The sequence below is a fragment of the Doryrhamphus excisus genome, unplaced genomic scaffold (genome assembly GCF_030265055.1).
Source record: "Doryrhamphus excisus isolate RoL2022-K1 unplaced genomic scaffold, RoL_Dexc_1.0 HiC_scaffold_25, whole genome shotgun sequence".
NCBI classification, from domain to species: domain Eukaryota; kingdom Metazoa; phylum Chordata; class Actinopteri; order Syngnathiformes; family Syngnathidae; genus Doryrhamphus; species Doryrhamphus excisus.
In genome coordinates this window covers 1,526,923-1,537,559 of record NW_026652243.1, presented here as the reverse complement: position 1 = coordinate 1,537,559, position 10,637 = coordinate 1,526,923, and the positions used below count along the sequence as shown (strand labels likewise).

Sequence of the window (10,637 nt, the reverse complement as noted above, 5' to 3'; positions counted from 1 at the left end):
AGCAGAAACCATAAAAAGCTTACAGCACCTGGTATTCACAGGTGGTCTCCCCTCCAAGTACTAACCAGGCCCGGCCCTGCTTAGCTTCCGAGATCGTACGAGATTGGGCGTTTTCAGGGTAGTATGGCCTAAGCTGCCAGGTCAACTGAAAAGATCCTATTTGAAGGTGACACAGGCCAAACTAGACTACAGCAAAAAGTGTCAAACAGCGCCATCTGCTGTCAGGCAAGAGCAGAAACCATAAAAAGCTTACAGCACCTAGTATTCACAGGCGGTCTCCCATCCAAGTACAAACCAGGCCCGCCCCTGCTTAGCTTCCGAGATTGGGCGTTTTCAGGGTAGTATGGCCGTAAGCTGCCAGGACAACTGAAAAGATCTTATTTGAAGGCGACGCAGGCCAAACTAGATCAAGCAAAAAGTGTCAAACAGCGCCCTCTGCTGTCAGGCTACAGCAGAAACCATAAAAAGCTTACAGCACCTGGTATTCCCAGGCGGTCTCCCATCCAAGTACTAACCAGGCCCGCCCCTGCTTAGCTTCCGAGATCGGACGAGATCGGGCGTTTTCAGGGTAGTATGGCCGTAAGCTGCCAGGTCAACTGAAAAGATCCTATTTGACGGTGACACAGGCCAAACTAGACTCCAGCAAAACATGTCAAACAGCGCCCTCTGCTGTCAGGCAAGAGCAGAAACCATGAAAAGCTTACGGCACCTGGTATTCCCAGGCGGTCTCCCATCCAAGTACTAACCAGGCCCGCCCCTGCTTAGCTTCCGAGATCGGACGAGATCGGGCGTTTTCAGGGTAGTATGGCCGTAAGCTGCCACATCAACTGAAAAGATCCTATTTGAAGGCGACGCAGGCCAAACTAGACTCCAGCAAAAAGTGTCAAACAGCGCCCTCTGCTGTCAGGCAAGAGCAGAAACCATAAAAAGCTTACAGCACCTGGTATTCCCAGGCGGTCTCCCATCCAAGTACTAACCAGGCCCGCCCCTGCTTAGCTTCCGAGATCGGACGAGATCGGGCGTTTTCAGGGTAGTATGGCCGTAAGCTGCCAGGACAACTGAAAAGATCCTATTTGAAGGAGACGCAGGCCAAACTAGACTCCAGCAAAAAGTGTCAAACAGCGCCCTCTGCTGTCAGGCAAGAGCAGAAACCATAAAAAGCTTACAGCACCTGGTATTCCCAGGCGGTCTCCCATCCAAGTACTAACCAGGCCCGCCCCTGCTTAGCTTCCGAGATCGGACGAGATCGGGCGTTTTCAGGGTAGTATGGCCGTAAGCTGCCAGGTCAACTGAAAAGATCTTATTTGAAGGCGACGCAGGCCAAACTAGATCCAGCAAAAAGTGTCAAACAGCGCCCTCTGCTGTCAGGCTAGAGCAGGAACCACAAAAAGCTTACAGCACCTGGTATTCCCAGGCTGTCTCCCATCCAAGTACTAACCAGGCCCGCCCCTGCTTAGCTTCCGAGATCGGACGAGATCGGGCGTTTTCAGGGTAGTATGGCCGTAAGCTGCCAGGACAACTGAAAAGATCTTATTTGAAGGCGACGCAGGCCAAACTAGATCCAGCAAAAAGTGTCAAACAGCGCCCTCTGCTGTCAGGCTAGAGCAGAAACCATAAAAAGCTTACAGCACCTGGTATTCCCAGGCGGTCTCCCATCCAAGTACTAACCAGGCCCGCCCCTGCTTAGCTTCCGAGATCGGACGAGATCGGGCGTTTTCAGGGTAGTATGGCCGTAAGCTGCCAGGTCAACTGAAAAGATCCTATTTGAAGGTGACGCAGGCCAAACTAGACTACAGCAAAAAGTGTCAAACAGCGCCCTCTGCTGTCAGGCAAGAGCAGAAACCATAAAAAGCTTACAGCACCTGGTATTCACAGGCGGTCTCCCATCCAAGTACTAACCAGGCCCGCCCCTGCTTAGCTTCCGAGATCGGGCGTTTTCAGGATAGTATGGCCGTAAGCTGCCAGGACAACTGAAAAGATCCTATTTGAAGAAGACGCAGGCCAAACTAGACTCCAGCAAAAAGTGTCAAACAGCGCCCTCTGCTGTCAGGCAAGAGCAGAAACCATAAAAAGCTTACAGCACCTGGTAATCCCAGGCGGTCTCCCATCCAAGTACTAACCAGGACCGCCCCTGCTTAGCTTCCGAGATCGGACGAGATCGGGCTTTTTCAGGGTAGTATGGCCAAAAGCTGCCAAGGCAACTGAAAAGATCCTATTTGAAGGCGACGCAGGACAAACTAGACTCCAGCAAAACATGTCAAACAGCGCCCGCTGCTGTCAGGCAAGAGCAGAAACCATGAAAAGCTTACAGCACCTGGTATTCCCAGGCGGTCTCCCATCCAAGTACTAACCAGGCCCGCCCCTGCTTAGCTTCCGAGATCGGACGAGATCAGGCGTTTTCAGGGTGGTATGGCCGTAAGCTGCCAGGACAACTGAAAAGATCTTGTTTGAAGGCGACGCAGGCCAAACTAGATCCAGCAAAAAGTGTCAAACAGCGCCCTCTGCTGTCAGGCTAGAGCAGAAACCATAAAAAGCTTACAGCACCTGGTATTCCCAGGCGGTCTCCCATCCAAGTACTAACCAGGCCCTCCCCTGCTTAGCTTCCGAGATCAGGCATTTTCAGGGCAGTGTGGCCGTAAGCTGCCAGGGCAACTGTAAAGATCCTATTTGAAGGCGACGCAGGCCAAACTAGACTCCAGCAAAAAGTGTCAAACAGCGCCCTCTGCTGTCAGGCAAGAGCAGAAACCATAAAAAGCTTACAGCACCTGGTATTCCCAGGCGGTCTCCCATCCAAGTACTAACCAGGCCCGCCCCTGCTTAGCTTCCGAGATCGGGCGTTTTCAGGATAGTATGGCCGTAAGCTGCCAGGACAACTGAAAAGATCCTATTTGAAGAAGACGCAGGCCAAACTAGACTCCAGCAAAAAGTGTCAAACAGCGCCCTCTGCTGTCAGGCAAGAGCAGAAACCATAAAAAGCTTACAGCACCTGGTAATCCCAGGCGGTCTCCCATCCAAGTACTAACCAGGACCGCCCCTGCTTAGCATCCGAGATCGGACGAGATCGGGCTTTTTCAGGGTAGTATGGCCAAAAGCTGCCAAGGCAACTGAAAAGATCCTATTTGAAGGCGACGCAGGACAAACTAGACTCCAGCAAAACATGTCAAACAGCGCCCGCTGCTGTCAGGCAAGAGCAGAAACCATGAAAAGCTTACAGCACCTGGTATTCCCAGGCGGTCTCCCATCCAAGTACTAACCAGGCCCGCCCCTGCTTAGCTTCCGAGATCGGACGAGATCAGGCGTTTTCAGGGTGGTATGGCCGTAAGCTGCCAGGACAACTGAAAAGATCTTGTTTGAAGGCGACGCAGGCCAAACTAGATCCAGCAAAAAGTGTCAAACAGCGCCCTCTGCTGTCAGGCTAGAGCAGAAACCATAAAAAGCTTACAGCACCTGGTATTCCCAGGCGGTCTCCCATCCAAGTACTAACCAGGCCCTCCCCTGCTTAGCTTCCGAGATCAGGCATTTTCAGGGCAGTGTGGCCGTAAGCTGCCAGGGCAACTGTAAAGATCCTATTTGAAGGCGACGCAGGCCAAACTAGACTCCAGCAAAAAGTGTCAAACAGCGCCCTCTGCTGTCAGGCAAGAGCAGAAACCATAAAAAGCTTACAGCACCTGGTATTCCCAGGCGGTCTCCCATCCAAGTACTAACCAGGCCCGCCCCTGCTTAGCTTCCGAGATCGGACGAGATCGGGCGTTTTCAGGGTAGTATGGCCGTAAGCTGCCACATCAACTGAAAAGATCCTATTTGAAGGCGACGCAGGCCAAACTAGACTCCAGCAAAAAGTGTCAAACAGTGCCCTCTGCTGTCAGGCAAGAGCAGAAACCATAAAAAGCTTACAGCACCTGGTATTCCCAGGCGGTCTCCCATCCAAGTACTAACCAGGCCCGCCCCTGCTTAGCTTCCGAGATCGGACGAGATCGGGCGTTTTCAGGGTAGTATGGCCGTAAGCTGCCAGGTCAACTGAAAAGATCCTATTTGAAGGTGACGCAGGCCAAACTAGACTACAGCAAAAAGTGTCAAACAGCGCCCTCTGCTGTCAGGCAAGAGCAGAAACCATAAAAAGCTTACAGCACCTGGTATTCACAGGCGGTCTCCCATCCAAGTACTAACCAGGCCCGGCCCTGCTTAGCTTCCGAGATCGTACGAGATCGGGCGTTTTCAGGGTAGTATGGCCTAAGCTGCGAGGTCAACTGAAAAGATCCTATTTGAAGGTGACGCAGGCCAAACTAGACTACAGCAAAAAGTGTCAAACAGCGCCCTCTGCTGTCAGGCAAGAGCAGAAACCATAAAAAGCTTACAGCACCTGGTATTCACAGGCGGTCTCCCATCCAAGTACTAACCAGGCCCGCCCCTGCTTAGCTTCCGAGATCGGGCGTTTTCAGGGTAGTATGGCCGTAAGCTGCCAGGACAACTGAAAAGATCCTATTTGAAGAAGACGCAGGCCAAACTAGACTCCAGCAAAAAGTGTCAAACAGCGCCCTCTGCTGTCAGGCAAGAGCAGAAACCATAAAAAGCTTACAGCACCTGGTAATCCCAGGCGGTCTCCCATCCAAGTACTAACCAGGACCGCCCCTGCTTAGCTTCCGAGATCGGACGAGATCGGGCGTTTTCAGGGTAGTATGGCCGTAAGCTGCCAGCTCAACTGAAAAGATCCTATTTGAAGGTGACGCAGGCCAAACTAGACTACAGCAAAAAGTGTCAAACAGCGCCCTCTGCTGTCAGGCAAGAGCAGAAACCATAAAAAGCTTACAGCACCTGGTATTCACAGGTGGTCTCCCCTCCAAGTACTAACCAGGCCCGGCCCTGCTTAGCTTCCGAGATCGTACGAGATTGGGCGTTTTCAGGGTAGTATGGCCTAAGCTGCCAGGTCAACTGAAAAGATCCTATTTGAAGGTGACACAGGCCAAACTAGACTACAGCAAAAAGTGTCAAACAGCGCCATCTGCTGTCAGGCAAGAGCAGAAACCATAAAAAGCTTACAGCACCTAGTATTCACAGGCGGTCTCCCATCCAAGTACAAACCAGGCCCGCCCCTGCTTAGCTTCCGAGATTGGGCGTTTTCAGGGTAGTATGGCCGTAAGCTGCCAGGACAACTGAAAAGATCTTATTTGAAGGCGACGCAGGCCAAACTAGATCAAGCAAAAAGTGTCAAACAGCGCCCTCTGCTGTCAGGCTACAGCAGAAACCATAAAAAGCTTACAGCACCTGGTATTCCCAGGCGGTCTCCCATCCAAGTACTAACCAGGCCCGCCCCTGCTTAGCTTCCGAGATCGGACGAGATCGGGCGTTTTCAGGGTAGTATGGCCGTAAGCTGCCAGGTCAACTGAAAAGATCCTATTTGACGGTGACACAGGCCAAACTAGACTCCAGCAAAACATGTCAAACAGCGCCCTCTGCTGTCAGGCAAGAGCAGAAACCATGAAAAGCTTACGGCACCTGGTATTCCCAGGCGGTCTCCCATCCAAGTACTAACCAGGCCCGCCCCTGCTTAGCTTCCGAGATCGGACGAGATCGGGCGTTTTCAGGGTAGTATGGCCGTAAGCTGCCACATCAACTGAAAAGATCCTATTTGAAGGCGACGCAGGCCAAACTAGACTCCAGCAAAAAGTGTCAAACAGCGCCCTCTGCTGTCAGGCAAGAGCAGAAACCATAAAAAGCTTACAGCACCTGGTAATCCCAGGCGGTCTCCCATCCAAGTACTAACCAGGACCGCCCCTGCTTAGCTTCCGAGATCGGACGAGATCGGGCTTTTTCAGGGTAGTATGGCCAAAAGCTGCCAAGGCAACTGAAAAGATCCTATTTGAAGGCGACGCAGGACAAACTAGACTCCAGCAAAACATGTCAAACAGCGCCCGCTGCTGTCAGGCAAGAGCAGAAACCATGAAAAGCTTACAGCACCTGGTATTCCCAGGCCGTCTCCCATCCAAGTACTAACCAGGCCCGCCCCTGCTTAGCTTCCGAGATCGGACGAGATCAGGCGTTTTCAGGGTGGTATGGCCGTAAGCTGCCAGGACAACTGAAAAGATCTTGTTTGAAGGCGACGCAGGCCAAACTAGATCCAGCAAAAAGTGTCAAACAGCGCCCTCTGCTGTCAGGCTAGAGCAGAAACCATAAAAAGCTTACAGCACCTGGTATTCCCAGGCGGTCTCCCATCCAAGTACTAACCAGGCCCTCCCCTGCTTAGCTTCCGAGATCAGGCATTTTCAGGGCAGTGTGGCCGTAAGCTGCCAGGGCAACTGTAAAGATCCTATTTGAAGGCGACGCAGGCCAAACTAGACTCCAGCAAAAAGTGTCAAACAGCGCCCTCTGCTGTCAGGCAAGAGCAGAAACCATAAAAAGCTTACAGCACCTGGTATTCCCAGGCGGTCTCCCATCCAAGTACTAACCAGGCCCGCCCCTGCTTAGCTTCCGAGATCGGACGAGATCGGGCGTTTTCAGGGTAGTATGGCCGTAAGCTGCCACATCAACTGAAAAGATCCTATTTGAAGGCGACGCAGGCCAAACTAGACTCCAGCAAAAAGTGTCAAACAGTGCCCTCTGCTGTCAGGCAAGAGCAGAAACCATAAAAAGCTTACAGCACCTGGTATTCCCAGGCGGTCTCCCATCCAAGTACTAACCAGGCCCGCCCCTGCTTAGCTTCCGAGATCGGACGAGATCGGGCGTTTTCAGGGTAGTATGGCCGTAAGCTGCCAGGTCAACTGAAAAGATCCTATTTGAAGGTGACGCAGGCCAAACTAGACTACAGCAAAAAGTGTCAAACAGCGCCCTCTGCTGTCAGGCAAGAGCAGAAACCATAAAAAGCTTACAGCACCTGGTATTCACAGGCGGTCTCCCATCCAAGTACTAACCAGGCCCGGCCCTGCTTAGCTTCCGAGATCGTACGAGATCGGGCGTTTTCAGGGTAGTATGGCCTAAGCTGCGAGGTCAACTGAAAAGATCCTATTTGAAGGTGACGCAGGCCAAACTAGACTACAGCAAAAAGTGTCAAACAGCGCCCTCTGCTGTCAGGCAAGAGCAGAAACCATAAAAAGCTTACAGCACCTGGTATTCCCAGGCGGTCTCCCATCCAAGTACTAACCAGGCCCGGCCCTGCTTAGCTTCCGAGATCGTACGAGATCGGGCGTTTTCAGGGTAGTATGGCCTAAGCTGCCAGGTCAACTGAAAAGATCCTATTTGAAAGTGACGCAGGCCAAACTAGACTACAGCAAAAAGTGTCAAACAGCGCCCTCTGCTGTCAGGCAAGAGCAGAAACCATAAAAAGCTTACAGCACCTGGTATTCACAGGCGGTCTCCCATCCAAGTACTAACCAGGCCCGCCCCTGCTTAGCTTCCGAGATCGGACGAGATCAGGCGTTTTCAGGGTGGTATGGCCGTAAGCTGCCAGGACAACTGAAAAGATCTTATTTGAAGGCGACGCAGGCCAAACTAGATCCAGCAAAAAGTGTCAAACAGCGCCCTCTGCTGTCAGGCTAGAGCAGAAACCATAAAAAGCTTACAGCACCTGGTATTCCCAGGCGGTCTCCCATCCAAGTACTAACCAGGCCCTCCCCTGTTTAGCTTCCGAGATCAGGCGTTTTCAGGGTAGTGTGGCCGTAAGCTGCCAGGGCAACTGTAAAGATCCTATTTGAAGGCGACGCAGGCCAAACTAGACTCCAGCAAAAAGTGTCAAACAGCGCCCTCTGCTGTCAGGCAAGAGCAGAAACCATAAAAAGCTTACAGCACCTGGTATTCCCAGGCGGTCTCCCATCCAAGTACTAACCAGGCCCGCCCCTGCTTAGCTTCCGAGATCGGACGAGATCGGGCGTTTTCAGGGTAGTATGGCCGTAAGCTGCCACATCAACTGAAAAGATCCTATTTGAAGGCGACGCAGGCCAAACTAGAGCCAGCAAAAAGTGTCAAATAGCGCCCTCTGCTGTCAAGCAAGAGCAGAAACCATAAAAAGCTTACAGCACCTGGTATTCCCAGGCGGTCTCCCATCCAAGTACTAACCAGGCCCGCCCCTGCTTAGCTTCTGAGATCGGAAGAGATCGGGCGTTTTCAGGGTAGTATGGCCGTAAGCTGCCAGGTCAACTGAAAAGATCCTATTTGAAGGCGACGCAGGCCAAACTAGACTCCAGCAAAAAGTGTCAAACAGCGCCCTCTGCTGTCAGGCAAGAGCAGAAACCATAAAAAGCTTACAGCACCTGGTATTCCCAGGCGGTCTCCCATCCAAGTACTAACCAGGCCCGCCCCTGCTTAGCTTCCGAGATCGGGCGTTTTCAGGGTAGTATGGCCGTAAGCTGCCAGGACAACTGAAAAGATCCTATTTGAAGGCGACGCAGGCCAAACTAGACTCCAGCAAAAAGTGTCAAACAGCGCCCTCTGCTGTCAGGCAAGAGCAGAAACCATAAAAAGCTTACAGCACCTGGTATTCCCAGGCGGTCTCCCATCCAAGTACTAACCAGGCCCGCCCCTGCTTAGCTTCCGAGATCGGACGAGATCGGGCGTTTTCAGGGTAGTATGGCCGTAAGCTGCCAGGACAACTGAAAAGATCCTATTTGAAGGAGACGCAGGCCAAACTAGACTCCAGCAAAAAGTGTCAAACAGCGCCCTCTGCTGTCAGGCAAGAGCAGAAACCATAAAAAGCTTACAGCACCTGGTATTCCCAGGCGGTCTCCCATCCAAGTACTAACCAGGCCCGCCCCTGCTTAGCTTCCGAGATCGGACGAGATCGGGCGTTTTCAGGGTAGTATGGCCGTAAGCTGCCAGGTCAACTGAAAAGATCTTATTTGAAGGCGACGCAGGCCAAACCAGATCCAGCAAAAAGTGTCAAACAGCGCCCTCTGCTGTCAGGCTAGAGCAGGAACCACAAAAAGCTTACAGCACCTGGTATTCCCAGGCTGTCTCCCATCCAAGTACTAACCAGGCCCGCCCCTGCTTAGCTTCCGAGATCGGACGAGATCGGGCGTTTTCAGGGTAGTATGGCCGTAAGCTGCCAGGACAACTGAAAAGATCTTATTTGAAGGCGACGCAGGCCAAACTAGATCCAGCAAAAAGTGTCAAACAGCGCCCTCTGCTGTCAGGCTAGAGCAGAAACCATAAAAAGCTTACAGCACCTGGTATTCCCAGGCGGTCTCCCATCCAAGTACTAACCAGGCCCGCCCCTGCTTAGCTTCCGAGATCGGACGAGATCGGGCGTTTTCAGGGTAGTATGGCCGTAAGCTGCCAGGTCAACTGAAAAGATCCTATTTGAAGGTGACGCAGGCCAAACTAGACTACAGCAAAAAGTGTCAAACAGCGCCCTCTGCTGTCAGGCAAGAGCAGAAACCATAAAAAGCTTACAGCACCTGGTATTCACAGGCGGTCTCCCATCCAAGTACTAACCAGGCCCGCCCCTGCTTAGCTTCCGAGATCAGGCGTTTTCAGGATAGTATGGCCGTAAGCTGCCAGGACAACTGAAAAGATCCTATTTGAAGAAGACGCAGGCCAAACTAGACTCCAGCAAAAAGTGTCAAACAGCGCCCTCTGCTGTCAGGCAAGAGCAGAAACCATAAAAAGCTTACAGCACCTGGTAATCCCAGGCGGTCTCCCATCCAAGTACTAACCAGGACCGCCCCTGCTTAGCTTCCGAGATCGGACGAGATCGGGCGTTTTCAGGGTAGTATGGCCAAAAGCTGCCAAGGCAACTGAAAAGATCCTATTTGAAGGCGACGCAGGACAAACTAGACTCCAGCAAAACATGTCAAACAGCGCCCGCTGCTGTCAGGCAAGAGCAGAAACCATGAAAAGCTTACAGCACCTGGTATTCCCAGGCGGTCTCCCATCCAAGTACTAACCAGGCCCGCCCCTGCTTAGCTTCCGAGATCGGACGAGATCGGGCGTTTTCAGGGTAGTATGGCCGTAAGCTGCCAGGTCAACTGAAAAGATCCTATTTGAAGGTGACGCAGGCCAAACTAGACTACAGCAAAAAGTGTCAAACAGCGCCCTCTGCTGTCAGGCAAGAGCAGAAACCATAAAAAGCTTACAGCACCTGGTATTCACAGGCGGTCTCCCATCCAAGTACTAACCAGGCCCGGCCCTGCTTAGCTTCCGAGATCGTACGAGATCGGGCGTTTTCAGGGTAGTATGGCCTAAGCTGCCAGGTCAACTGAAAAAATCCTATTTGAAGGTGACACAGGCCAAACTAGACTACAGCAAAAAGTGTCAAACAGCGCCCTCTGCTGTCAGGCAAGAGCAGAAACCATAAAAAGCTTACAGCACCTGGTATTCACAGGCGGTCTCCCATCCAAGTACTAACCAGGCCCGCCCCTGCTTAGCTTCCGAGATCGGGCGTTTTCAGGGTAGTATGGCCGTAAGCTGCCAGGACAACTGAAAAGATCTTATTTGAAGGCGACGCAGGCCAAACTAGACTCCAGCAAAACATGTCAAACAGCGCCCTCTGCTGTCAGGCAAGAGCAGAAACCATGAAAAGCTTACAGCACCTGGTATTCCCAGGCGGTCTCCCATCCAAGTACTAACCAGTCCCGCCCCTGCTTAGCTTCCGAGATCGGACGAGATCGGGCGTTTTCAGGGTAGTATGGCCGTAAGCTGCCAGGGCAACT

General features: G+C 52.3%; 30 non-coding genes and 17 pseudogenes across 30 annotated transcripts; all 47 read right to left on the bottom strand.

The window, feature by feature from the left end:
• Positions 1 to 16: 16 nt before the first annotated feature.
• Positions 17 to 134, bottom strand: LOC131113515 (5S ribosomal RNA; annotated as a pseudogene).
• A 112-nt stretch (positions 135 to 246) lies between these two features.
• On the bottom strand, positions 247 to 355 carry LOC131114144 (5S ribosomal RNA; annotated as a pseudogene).
• A 111-nt stretch (positions 356 to 466) lies between these two features.
• Positions 467 to 585, bottom strand: LOC131114989 (5S ribosomal RNA). Its single transcript, XR_009122283.1, has one exon. It is a non-coding gene; the product is annotated as a 5S ribosomal RNA (ribosomal RNA).
• Positions 586 to 697: 112 nt separating this feature from the next.
• Positions 698 to 816, bottom strand: LOC131117958 (5S ribosomal RNA). The gene has a single exon (XR_009125156.1). It is a non-coding gene; the product is annotated as a 5S ribosomal RNA (ribosomal RNA).
• Positions 817 to 928: 112 nt separating this feature from the next.
• LOC131114988 (5S ribosomal RNA) lies at positions 929 to 1,047 on the bottom strand. The gene has a single exon (XR_009122282.1). It is a non-coding gene; the product is annotated as a 5S ribosomal RNA (ribosomal RNA).
• A 112-nt stretch (positions 1,048 to 1,159) lies between these two features.
• On the bottom strand, positions 1,160 to 1,278 carry LOC131114987 (5S ribosomal RNA). Its single transcript, XR_009122281.1, has one exon. It is a non-coding gene; the product is annotated as a 5S ribosomal RNA (ribosomal RNA).
• Positions 1,279 to 1,389: 111 nt separating this feature from the next.
• Positions 1,390 to 1,508, bottom strand: LOC131117505 (5S ribosomal RNA). The gene has a single exon (XR_009124720.1). It is a non-coding gene; the product is annotated as a 5S ribosomal RNA (ribosomal RNA).
• A 111-nt stretch (positions 1,509 to 1,619) lies between these two features.
• LOC131114986 (5S ribosomal RNA) lies at positions 1,620 to 1,738 on the bottom strand. The gene has a single exon (XR_009122280.1). It is a non-coding gene; the product is annotated as a 5S ribosomal RNA (ribosomal RNA).
• A 112-nt stretch (positions 1,739 to 1,850) lies between these two features.
• LOC131112922 (5S ribosomal RNA) lies at positions 1,851 to 1,959 on the bottom strand (annotated as a pseudogene).
• A 112-nt stretch (positions 1,960 to 2,071) lies between these two features.
• LOC131112088 (5S ribosomal RNA) lies at positions 2,072 to 2,190 on the bottom strand (annotated as a pseudogene).
• Positions 2,191 to 2,302: 112 nt separating this feature from the next.
• On the bottom strand, positions 2,303 to 2,421 carry LOC131113975 (5S ribosomal RNA). Its single transcript, XR_009121553.1, has one exon. It is a non-coding gene; the product is annotated as a 5S ribosomal RNA (ribosomal RNA).
• A 111-nt stretch (positions 2,422 to 2,532) lies between these two features.
• Positions 2,533 to 2,641, bottom strand: LOC131113732 (5S ribosomal RNA; annotated as a pseudogene).
• A 112-nt stretch (positions 2,642 to 2,753) lies between these two features.
• On the bottom strand, positions 2,754 to 2,862 carry LOC131112163 (5S ribosomal RNA; annotated as a pseudogene).
• Positions 2,863 to 2,974: 112 nt separating this feature from the next.
• Positions 2,975 to 3,093, bottom strand: LOC131113063 (5S ribosomal RNA; annotated as a pseudogene).
• A 112-nt stretch (positions 3,094 to 3,205) lies between these two features.
• Positions 3,206 to 3,324, bottom strand: LOC131113964 (5S ribosomal RNA). The gene has a single exon (XR_009121552.1). It is a non-coding gene; the product is annotated as a 5S ribosomal RNA (ribosomal RNA).
• A 111-nt stretch (positions 3,325 to 3,435) lies between these two features.
• On the bottom strand, positions 3,436 to 3,544 carry LOC131113731 (5S ribosomal RNA; annotated as a pseudogene).
• Positions 3,545 to 3,656: 112 nt separating this feature from the next.
• LOC131114985 (5S ribosomal RNA) lies at positions 3,657 to 3,775 on the bottom strand. The gene has a single exon (XR_009122279.1). It is a non-coding gene; the product is annotated as a 5S ribosomal RNA (ribosomal RNA).
• Positions 3,776 to 3,887: 112 nt separating this feature from the next.
• On the bottom strand, positions 3,888 to 4,006 carry LOC131114984 (5S ribosomal RNA). Its single transcript, XR_009122278.1, has one exon. It is a non-coding gene; the product is annotated as a 5S ribosomal RNA (ribosomal RNA).
• A 112-nt stretch (positions 4,007 to 4,118) lies between these two features.
• On the bottom strand, positions 4,119 to 4,236 carry LOC131111458 (5S ribosomal RNA). The gene has a single exon (XR_009121170.1). It is a non-coding gene; the product is annotated as a 5S ribosomal RNA (ribosomal RNA).
• A 112-nt stretch (positions 4,237 to 4,348) lies between these two features.
• On the bottom strand, positions 4,349 to 4,457 carry LOC131112336 (5S ribosomal RNA; annotated as a pseudogene).
• Positions 4,458 to 4,569: 112 nt separating this feature from the next.
• On the bottom strand, positions 4,570 to 4,688 carry LOC131118295 (5S ribosomal RNA). The gene has a single exon (XR_009125460.1). It is a non-coding gene; the product is annotated as a 5S ribosomal RNA (ribosomal RNA).
• A 112-nt stretch (positions 4,689 to 4,800) lies between these two features.
• LOC131113514 (5S ribosomal RNA) lies at positions 4,801 to 4,918 on the bottom strand (annotated as a pseudogene).
• Positions 4,919 to 5,030: 112 nt separating this feature from the next.
• LOC131114141 (5S ribosomal RNA) lies at positions 5,031 to 5,139 on the bottom strand (annotated as a pseudogene).
• A 111-nt stretch (positions 5,140 to 5,250) lies between these two features.
• LOC131114983 (5S ribosomal RNA) lies at positions 5,251 to 5,369 on the bottom strand. Its single transcript, XR_009122277.1, has one exon. It is a non-coding gene; the product is annotated as a 5S ribosomal RNA (ribosomal RNA).
• A 112-nt stretch (positions 5,370 to 5,481) lies between these two features.
• Positions 5,482 to 5,600, bottom strand: LOC131117947 (5S ribosomal RNA). The gene has a single exon (XR_009125145.1). It is a non-coding gene; the product is annotated as a 5S ribosomal RNA (ribosomal RNA).
• A 112-nt stretch (positions 5,601 to 5,712) lies between these two features.
• Positions 5,713 to 5,831, bottom strand: LOC131112086 (5S ribosomal RNA; annotated as a pseudogene).
• A 112-nt stretch (positions 5,832 to 5,943) lies between these two features.
• Positions 5,944 to 6,062, bottom strand: LOC131117122 (5S ribosomal RNA). The gene has a single exon (XR_009124349.1). It is a non-coding gene; the product is annotated as a 5S ribosomal RNA (ribosomal RNA).
• A 111-nt stretch (positions 6,063 to 6,173) lies between these two features.
• Positions 6,174 to 6,282, bottom strand: LOC131113730 (5S ribosomal RNA; annotated as a pseudogene).
• Positions 6,283 to 6,394: 112 nt separating this feature from the next.
• LOC131114981 (5S ribosomal RNA) lies at positions 6,395 to 6,513 on the bottom strand. Its single transcript, XR_009122275.1, has one exon. It is a non-coding gene; the product is annotated as a 5S ribosomal RNA (ribosomal RNA).
• A 112-nt stretch (positions 6,514 to 6,625) lies between these two features.
• On the bottom strand, positions 6,626 to 6,744 carry LOC131114980 (5S ribosomal RNA). The gene has a single exon (XR_009122274.1). It is a non-coding gene; the product is annotated as a 5S ribosomal RNA (ribosomal RNA).
• Positions 6,745 to 6,856: 112 nt separating this feature from the next.
• On the bottom strand, positions 6,857 to 6,974 carry LOC131111457 (5S ribosomal RNA). Its single transcript, XR_009121169.1, has one exon. It is a non-coding gene; the product is annotated as a 5S ribosomal RNA (ribosomal RNA).
• A 112-nt stretch (positions 6,975 to 7,086) lies between these two features.
• LOC131118754 (5S ribosomal RNA) lies at positions 7,087 to 7,204 on the bottom strand. Its single transcript, XR_009125909.1, has one exon. It is a non-coding gene; the product is annotated as a 5S ribosomal RNA (ribosomal RNA).
• A 112-nt stretch (positions 7,205 to 7,316) lies between these two features.
• LOC131115697 (5S ribosomal RNA) lies at positions 7,317 to 7,435 on the bottom strand. Its single transcript, XR_009122971.1, has one exon. It is a non-coding gene; the product is annotated as a 5S ribosomal RNA (ribosomal RNA).
• A 111-nt stretch (positions 7,436 to 7,546) lies between these two features.
• Positions 7,547 to 7,655, bottom strand: LOC131113476 (5S ribosomal RNA; annotated as a pseudogene).
• Positions 7,656 to 7,767: 112 nt separating this feature from the next.
• On the bottom strand, positions 7,768 to 7,886 carry LOC131114979 (5S ribosomal RNA). Its single transcript, XR_009122273.1, has one exon. It is a non-coding gene; the product is annotated as a 5S ribosomal RNA (ribosomal RNA).
• A 111-nt stretch (positions 7,887 to 7,997) lies between these two features.
• LOC131117272 (5S ribosomal RNA) lies at positions 7,998 to 8,116 on the bottom strand. Its single transcript, XR_009124494.1, has one exon. It is a non-coding gene; the product is annotated as a 5S ribosomal RNA (ribosomal RNA).
• A 112-nt stretch (positions 8,117 to 8,228) lies between these two features.
• On the bottom strand, positions 8,229 to 8,337 carry LOC131111970 (5S ribosomal RNA; annotated as a pseudogene).
• Positions 8,338 to 8,449: 112 nt separating this feature from the next.
• On the bottom strand, positions 8,450 to 8,568 carry LOC131114978 (5S ribosomal RNA). The gene has a single exon (XR_009122272.1). It is a non-coding gene; the product is annotated as a 5S ribosomal RNA (ribosomal RNA).
• A 112-nt stretch (positions 8,569 to 8,680) lies between these two features.
• Positions 8,681 to 8,799, bottom strand: LOC131114977 (5S ribosomal RNA). Its single transcript, XR_009122271.1, has one exon. It is a non-coding gene; the product is annotated as a 5S ribosomal RNA (ribosomal RNA).
• Positions 8,800 to 8,910: 111 nt separating this feature from the next.
• Positions 8,911 to 9,029, bottom strand: LOC131117504 (5S ribosomal RNA). The gene has a single exon (XR_009124719.1). It is a non-coding gene; the product is annotated as a 5S ribosomal RNA (ribosomal RNA).
• A 111-nt stretch (positions 9,030 to 9,140) lies between these two features.
• On the bottom strand, positions 9,141 to 9,259 carry LOC131114975 (5S ribosomal RNA). The gene has a single exon (XR_009122269.1). It is a non-coding gene; the product is annotated as a 5S ribosomal RNA (ribosomal RNA).
• Positions 9,260 to 9,371: 112 nt separating this feature from the next.
• Positions 9,372 to 9,480, bottom strand: LOC131113797 (5S ribosomal RNA; annotated as a pseudogene).
• Positions 9,481 to 9,592: 112 nt separating this feature from the next.
• LOC131118980 (5S ribosomal RNA) lies at positions 9,593 to 9,711 on the bottom strand. Its single transcript, XR_009126119.1, has one exon. It is a non-coding gene; the product is annotated as a 5S ribosomal RNA (ribosomal RNA).
• Positions 9,712 to 9,823: 112 nt separating this feature from the next.
• LOC131114974 (5S ribosomal RNA) lies at positions 9,824 to 9,942 on the bottom strand. The gene has a single exon (XR_009122268.1). It is a non-coding gene; the product is annotated as a 5S ribosomal RNA (ribosomal RNA).
• Positions 9,943 to 10,054: 112 nt separating this feature from the next.
• LOC131111456 (5S ribosomal RNA) lies at positions 10,055 to 10,172 on the bottom strand. Its single transcript, XR_009121168.1, has one exon. It is a non-coding gene; the product is annotated as a 5S ribosomal RNA (ribosomal RNA).
• Positions 10,173 to 10,284: 112 nt separating this feature from the next.
• Positions 10,285 to 10,393, bottom strand: LOC131112334 (5S ribosomal RNA; annotated as a pseudogene).
• A 112-nt stretch (positions 10,394 to 10,505) lies between these two features.
• On the bottom strand, positions 10,506 to 10,624 carry LOC131117211 (5S ribosomal RNA). Its single transcript, XR_009124436.1, has one exon. It is a non-coding gene; the product is annotated as a 5S ribosomal RNA (ribosomal RNA).
• Positions 10,625 to 10,637: the final 13 nt, after the last annotated feature.